We start from the raw sequence: 7,686 nt of genomic DNA on the forward strand, positions 1-7,686 counted from the left end.
GTCAGTCGCATCGTACACTGGTGATGGAGGTTTCAATGCTTCCTCCTCTAAGTGAGGTAGTAACCTGCGTTTTGGGTAACTCTTGGAGGGGCGCTCGAGTTCGTATTCCTCGACCGCAAGGACTTTGGTCCATCTGTCTGCTAGCAAGTCTTGATCAGCTTGAAGCTGTTGTTGCTTTTTCTTCAGGCTATTTGTTGTGGCCATAAGCCGGCGCTTGAAGCGCTCCTGCTCGACGGGATCCTTAGGCATGATAAATTATTCGTCGCCGAGGCTCACCTCGTCTTCGGAGAGAGGCATATAATTGTCCTCCTCCGGTTCTCCATCTGCCGCCTCCTCTGGAGGGCTAGCTTGTTCATCCTCCTGATCTACATTGTACTGGAGGGGATTGTGATTGTCTTCGGCACTATCTGGAGTGTTATTATCTCCTGTGCCGGTATCACTACTTTTGCTATGGCGGGACTTAGAGCGGCGCCGCTGACCTCGGCGCTTGGGTTGCTTCTTGGAGGGGTCATCCTCCGTTGTCTCGTCGCCATTGCCTTCTTTGGGGGTGTCCACCATGTATATATCATATGATGAGGTGGCGGTCCAGCGCCCTGTGGGCGGTGGTTCCTGTTCGTGTCCTGCATCGTCGTCCATACCGTCGATGTCTTCGGAGTCAAAGTCGAGCATGTCGCTTAAATCGTCGACAGTGGCTACTAAGTGGGTGGTGGGTTGGCAGCGAATTTCTTCATCGTCCGCATCCCATTCTAGCCGGACATAGTTCGGCCAAGGTTCCCCTGACAAGGAGAGAGACCTTAATGAATTTAGCACATCACCGAAAGGCGAGTGCTGAAAGATATCCGCGAAGGTGAAATCCATGACCAACGCGCTTAGGGGTTGTCAATCCCTTCACGGTCACTTACGAAAGTGAGATCTGATAGAGATGATAAATAATATTTTTTGTATTTTTGGTATAGAGATGCAAAGTGAAAAGTAAAATCAAAGTAAAAGCAAAGCAATAATAAAGTGATGGAGATTGATATGATGAGAAAGAGACCCAGGGGCCATAGGTTTCACTAGTGGCTTCTCTCAAGAGCATAAGTATTCTACGGTGGGTGAACAAATTACTGTTGAGCAATTGACAAAATTGAGCATAGTTATGAGAATAGCTAGGTATAATCATGTATATAGGCATCACGTCCGAGACAAGTAGACTGACTCCTGCCTGCATCTACTACTATTACTCCACTCATCGACCTCTATCCAGCATGCATCTAGAGTATTAAGTTAAAAACAGAGTAAGGCCTTAAGCAAGATCACATGATGTAGAGGGAGAGTTTCAAGCAATGTGATAAAAACCCCATCTTGTTATCCTTGATGGCAACAATACAATACGTGCCTTGCTGCCCCTTCTGTCACTGGGAAAAGACACCGCAAGATCGAACCCAAAGCTAAGCACTTCTCCCATGGCAAGAACAACCAATCTAGTAGGCCAAACCAAACTGATAATTCGAAGAGACTTGCAAAGATAATCAATCATACATAAAAGAATTCAGAGAAGATTCAAATATTATTCATAGATAGACTGGATCATAAACCCACAATTCATCGGTCCCAACAAACACACCGCAAAAAGAAGATTACATCGAATAGATCTCCATGAGAGAGGGGGAGAACATTGTATTGAGATCCAAAAGGAGAGAAGAAGCCATCTAGCTACTAACTATGGACCCGTAGGTCTGAAGTAAACTACTGACACTTCATCGGAGGGGCTTGGATGATGATGTAGAGTCCCTCCGTGATCGATGCCCCCTCCGGCGGAGCTCTGGAACAGGCCCCAAGATGGGATCTCGTGGATACAGAAAGTTGCGGCGGTGGAATTAGGCTTTTGGCTCCGTTTCTGATCATTTGGGGGTACGTGGATATATATAGGAGGAAGAAGTACGTCGATGGAACAATAGGGGGCCCACGAGGGTGGAGGGCACGCCTGGGGGGCAGGCGCGCCCCCCTACCTCGTGGCCTCCTGTTAATTGTCTTGACGTAGGGTCCAAGTCTCCTGAGTTGTATTCGGTGAGAAAATCACGTTCCCGAAGGTTTCATTCCGTTTGGACTCCGTTTGATATTCCTTTTCTTCGAAACCCTAAAACAGGCAAAAAACAACAATTCTGGGTTGGGCCTCCGGTTAATAGGTTAGTCCCAAAAATAATATAAAAGTGGATAATAAAGCCCAATATAGTCCAAAACAGTAGATAATATAGCATGGAGCAATCAAAAATTATAGATACGTTGGAGACGTATCACTGGCCAAGGGCCTTTGGCTATGTAAATTATCTTTGCTGATTTCTGACTTGTCGTGCTATTCTGCTCCTTTGGCTTTTTCCTTTTTCGCCTTCCCTTGGCTGCCGTCTTGCCAACCGGACAGCTGCTCTGCGGTCTGTGGCTAGGTCAAGTTCTTGGCCATTTTGGGAAGCCAACTACTTTAGCCGTTGTAGAGCGTAGCAAGTTGAGTTGGAAACCGGCCGGCCAGCTTCTCAACAGCCGATCGTCGAGGTGAGGAGCCGGTTTGGCCTATGCGATTGCTTGGGTCCTTAGCCTTTTTTCGTGTGGGCACCGTTTCCTGCCTTTAACTCTTGCTAGCCGGGCAGTCGCTCTGCGAGCTGTGGCTGATGGCAAGAGAGGGCTGAGATGCCGGCACATTACTTGTCCAACTGCAGGTAGCATTGACATAGTACAAAGAGGCAAGTCCCTGGGCCAACTGGTCGAACCCGGTGCCAGGCGGAGTAGTGAAATAACACATTCATAGGCATAGAACTTATCATATAGATAGAAAGGGTAGCCCCCGAGCACTCCTCGAGAGACCCGATGTCTTAACGCTTAATACAAAGGGTAGCGTGGTACATACTGCATTAACTGTAAAATCTCCGGAGGAGATTTGCATTCCATGGGCGCTCCTATTCCTTGCCGAAGTCGTCTCTCTTGCGTGCTCTGGGATTTTGTGCATCGATGAGGTAGTAGGAGTCATTGCCCAATGCTTTGCTGATGATGAACGGGCCTTCCCAAGGGGTCGAGAGCTTGTGCTGGCCGGCTGTTCGCTGGATCAGCCGAAGCACAAGGTCTCCCTCTTGGAACGATCTTGGCTTGACCTTCCGACTGTGGTAGCCTCCGCCTCCGTGTACATGGTGACGCAAGGTGAGTCGAACTCAATGTCAGTTGGGATGATGGCCTTGGCCCTGTACACGAGGAAGAAAGGAGTGAATCTGGTTGATTTGTTTGGAGTGGTGCGGAGGCTCCAAAGGACGGCCGACAGCTCATCGATCCAGCAACTGGCCGAGTGCTCCAGTGGCTCGACCAGTCGGGGCTTGATGCCGGAGAGGACGAGGCCGTTTGCTCGCTCAACTTGGCCGTTTGACTGCGGATGGGCAACTGACGCTAGTCCAGTCGGATGCCCTGCGTCGCGCAGAAATGGGCCAAGGCTCCCTTGGCAAAGTTCATGCCATTATCAGTGATGATGCTGTGTGGCACACTGAATCGGACGGTGATATCTGCAATGAAGGTCACAGCAGTCGGACCATTCAGTTTCTTGATTGGCTTCGCTTCAATCCATTTGGTGAATTTGTTCATGGCGACAAGCAGATGGGTCAGCTGCCGCGTGCTGTCTTGAATGGTCCCACCATGTCCAGCCCCCACACGGCAAAAGGCCAAGTGAGAGGGATGGTCTTTTGTGCAAAAGCCGGTAGATATTGCTTGGAGCTGAACTTCTGGCACCCTTTGCAATGCTTGACCAACTCCTTGGCGTCTTCCAAAGCAGTCGGCCAGAAGAAACCATGGCGGAAAGTTTTGGCAACAAGGGATCCGGAGGCCGCGTGGTGGCCGCATTTGCCTTGGTGGATATCTTTGAGGATTGCTTGACCCTTCTCTGGTTCTACGCAGCGTTGGAAGACTCAAGTCATGCTGTGTCTGACAAGCTCTCTCTTTACTATCGTGTAGGATCCTACTCGGCAGTGCACTTGCCGGGCCGAGATCTCATCAGCCGGCAGTTCTCTGGTCACCAGAAACTCGGGGATGGGTTGTGCCCATGATGGTGTTTGAAGTTCTTCTACTGCCACTATGGCCACTTGTACTAGGGAGGTTGGGTTGGGAGGTGGCGGGTTGGGGTCGGTCACCGCTTGCTGCGTTGTTGAAGTCTCCGGGCCGACTGCCGCAGCCCCCGGGCCAGGTTGTGAAGTCCCCGGGCCGGGTGCGACTGTTGCAGACCCTAAGCCGCTTGCCGAAGTCCCCGGCCTGGGAGCTGCAGCCCCCGGGCCGGGTGCGACTGCCGCAGTCCCGTGCCGCCTGCCAAAGTCCCCGGACCGGCTGTTGAAGCTCTTGAGTCGGATCTGACTGCCTCGGGAGCAGCCGGCACGAAGGTGGACTCGGATTCTGGAGAAGGCTTGATTGACGGCTTGCGGAGGCACTGAAGGGAGATGCCAGCTGATATTTCTTGACAGGTGGAGCCGATCCATGCGAGGGTATCAGCTGGCTCGTTTCGTTCCATGGCACGTGAAGGAACTCGCACCCCTCAAAATATTCGCCGAGTTGCTGAACGAGGAAGCGGTAACTTGCCATGTTTGCATCCTTGGCGTCCCAGTCACCAGACGACTGTTGGACCACCAAGTCGGAGTCGTCGTATGATGACCCACAAGTATAGGGGATCTATCGTAGTCCTTTCGATAAGTTAGAGTGTCGAACCCAACGAGGAGCAGAAGGAAATGATAAGCAGTTTTCAGAATGGTATTCTCTGCAAGCACTGAAATTATCGGTAACATGTAGTTTTGTGATAAGGTAATCTATAACGGGTAACAAGTAATAAAAGTAAATAAGGTGCAGCAAGATGACCCAATCCTTTTTGTAGCAAAGGACAATCCTGGACAAACTCTGATATAAAGGAAAACGCTCCCGAGGACACATGGGAATTATCGTCAAGCTAGTTTCATCACGTTCATGTGATTCGCGTTCGGTACTTTGATAATTTGATATGTGGGTGGACTGGTGCTTGGGTATTGCCCTTCCTTGGACAAGCATCCCACTTATGATTAACCCCTCCTGCAAGCATCCGCAACTATAAAGGAAGTATTAAGGTAAACCTAACCATAGCATGAAACATATGGAGCCAAATCAGCCCCTTACGAAGCAACTCATAAACTAGGGTTTAAGCTTCTGTCACTTTAGCAACCCATCATCTACTTATTACTTCCCAATGCCTTCCCCTAGGCCCAAACAATGGTGAAGTGTCATATAGTCGATGTTCACATGACACCACAAGAGGAGAGACAACATACATCTCATCAAAAAATATCGAACGAATACAAAATTCACATGACTACTTATAGCAAGACTTCTCCCATGTCCTCGGGAACAAACGTAACTACTCACAAATCATATTCATGTTCATAATCAGAGGGGTATTAATATGCATAAAGGATTTGAACATATGATCTTCCACCAGGTAAACCAACTAGCATCAACTACAAGGAGTAATCAGCACTACTAGCAACCCACAGGTACCAATCTAAGGTTTTGAGACAAAGATTGGATACAAGAGATGAACTAGGGTTAGAGATGAGATGGTGCTGGTGAAGATGTTGATGGAGATTGACCCCCTCCCGATGAGAGGATCGATGGTGATGACGATGGTGATGATTTCCCCCTCCCCGGGGGATCTTTCCCCGACAGAACAGCTCCACTGAAACCCTAGATTGGTTCCGCCAAGGTTCCGCCTCGTGGCGGCGGAGTTTCGTCCCGAGAGTTTGCTTATGATTTTTTTCTCGGACGAAAGACTTCATATAGCAGAAGATGGGCACCGGAGGCCTGCCAGGGGGCCCACGAGATAGGGGGCACGCCTAGGGGGTAGGGCATGCCCCCCACCGTAGTGGCCAGGGTGTGGGCCCCCTCTGGTTAATTCTTTCGCCAGTATTTTTTATATATTCCAAAACATGCTCCCATCAAGTTTCAGGAGTTTTGGAGTTGTGTAGAATAGGTCTCTAATATTTGCTCCTTTTCCAGCCCAGAATTCCAGCTGCCGGCATTCTCCCTCTTCCTGTGAACCTTGTAAAATAAGAGAGAATAGGCATAAGTATTTTGACATAATGTGTAGTAACAGCCCATAATGCAATAAATATCGATATAAAAGCATGATGCAAAATGGACGTATCAACTCCCCCAAGCTTAGAGATCGCTTGTCCTCAAGCGAAAGCCGATATCGAAAAATATGTCCACATGTTTAGAGATAGAGGTGTCGATAAAACTGAATACGGACATGAGGGCATCATGATCATTCTTATTATAGCAACATATATATATTGTCATATGATTTCTTATGCTAAAGTTAGAATTCATTCACAATTTCAAGTATGAATCAGAAACTTCATTCAAAACTAACAAACTATAATCTCAGTCACTGAAGCAATTGCAATTTATCATAACATCAGAAAGAGTCAATATAAGAGCTTTTCAGGAAGTCCACATACTCAATTATCATTTAGTCTTTCGCAATTGCTAACACTCATGCAATATTTATGGGTACGAAGTTTTAATCGGACACAGAGAAATATAGGGGCTTATAGTTTTGCCTCCCAACCTTTTACCTCACGGGTAATGTCAACAACAATAGTTCATGAAAACTCACGTCCAATTAGCTATATAAATCAGGATCTTCCCAACACACAGTGCTTGCCAAAGGATAAAATGTAAAAAGGAAAGGTGAAAATCACCATGACTCTTGTATAAAGTATAAGACAAGGATAAAAGATAGGCCCTTCGCAGAGGGAAGCAGATGTTGACATGTGCTTTTATGGTTGGATGCACGAAATCTTAATGCAAAAGAACGTCACTTTATATTGCCACTTGTGATATGGACCTTTATTATGCAGTCCGTCGCTTTTATTTCTTCCATGTCACAAGATCGTATAAAGCTTATTTTCTCCACACTAATAAATCATACATATTTAAAGAGCAATTTTTCTTACTTGCAACAATGACGACTTACTTAGAGGATCTTACTCAATCCATAGGTAGATATGGTGGACTCTCATGGTAAAACTGGGTTTAAGGATATTTGGAAGCACAAGTAGTATTTCTACTTGGTGCAAAGAATTTGGCTAGCATGAGGGGGAAAGGCAAGCTCAACATGTTGGATGGTCCATGCCAATATAATTTATTTCGGATGTAAGAAAACATAACCCATTATGTTGTCTTCCTTGTCCAACATCAACTTTTTAGCATGTCATATTTTAATGAGTGCTCACAATCATAAAAGATGTCCAAGATAGTATATTTATATGTGAAAACCTCTCTTTCTTTATTACTTCCTATTAATTGCAACGATGACCAAAACTATGTTTGTCAACTCTCAACAACTTTTATTTATCATACTCTTTATATGTGAAGTCATTACTCTCCATAAGATCCATATGATCTCTTTATTTCTTTTTATTCTTTCTTTTATTCCCTCAAGATCATAGTAATATAATCAAAGCCCTTAACTCGAAACTAATCTTTATTATATATAGCTCACGGACTCGATTACATAGAGGGATCATAAGGCAAAACTCAAAACTAAATCATACTAAAACTTTATTCTACTAGATAAACATATAATCAAAAGGATTGAACTAACAAAAACAGTAAATATAAAAGTGTGATGGTGATACGATACCGGGGCACTCCCCC

The sequence above is a fragment of the Triticum urartu genome, chromosome 5A, assembly GCF_056163025.1.
Source record: "Triticum urartu cultivar PI428250 chromosome 5A, HENAU_Tu73, whole genome shotgun sequence".
Lineage (NCBI taxonomy): Eukaryota > Viridiplantae > Streptophyta > Magnoliopsida > Poales > Poaceae > Triticum > Triticum urartu.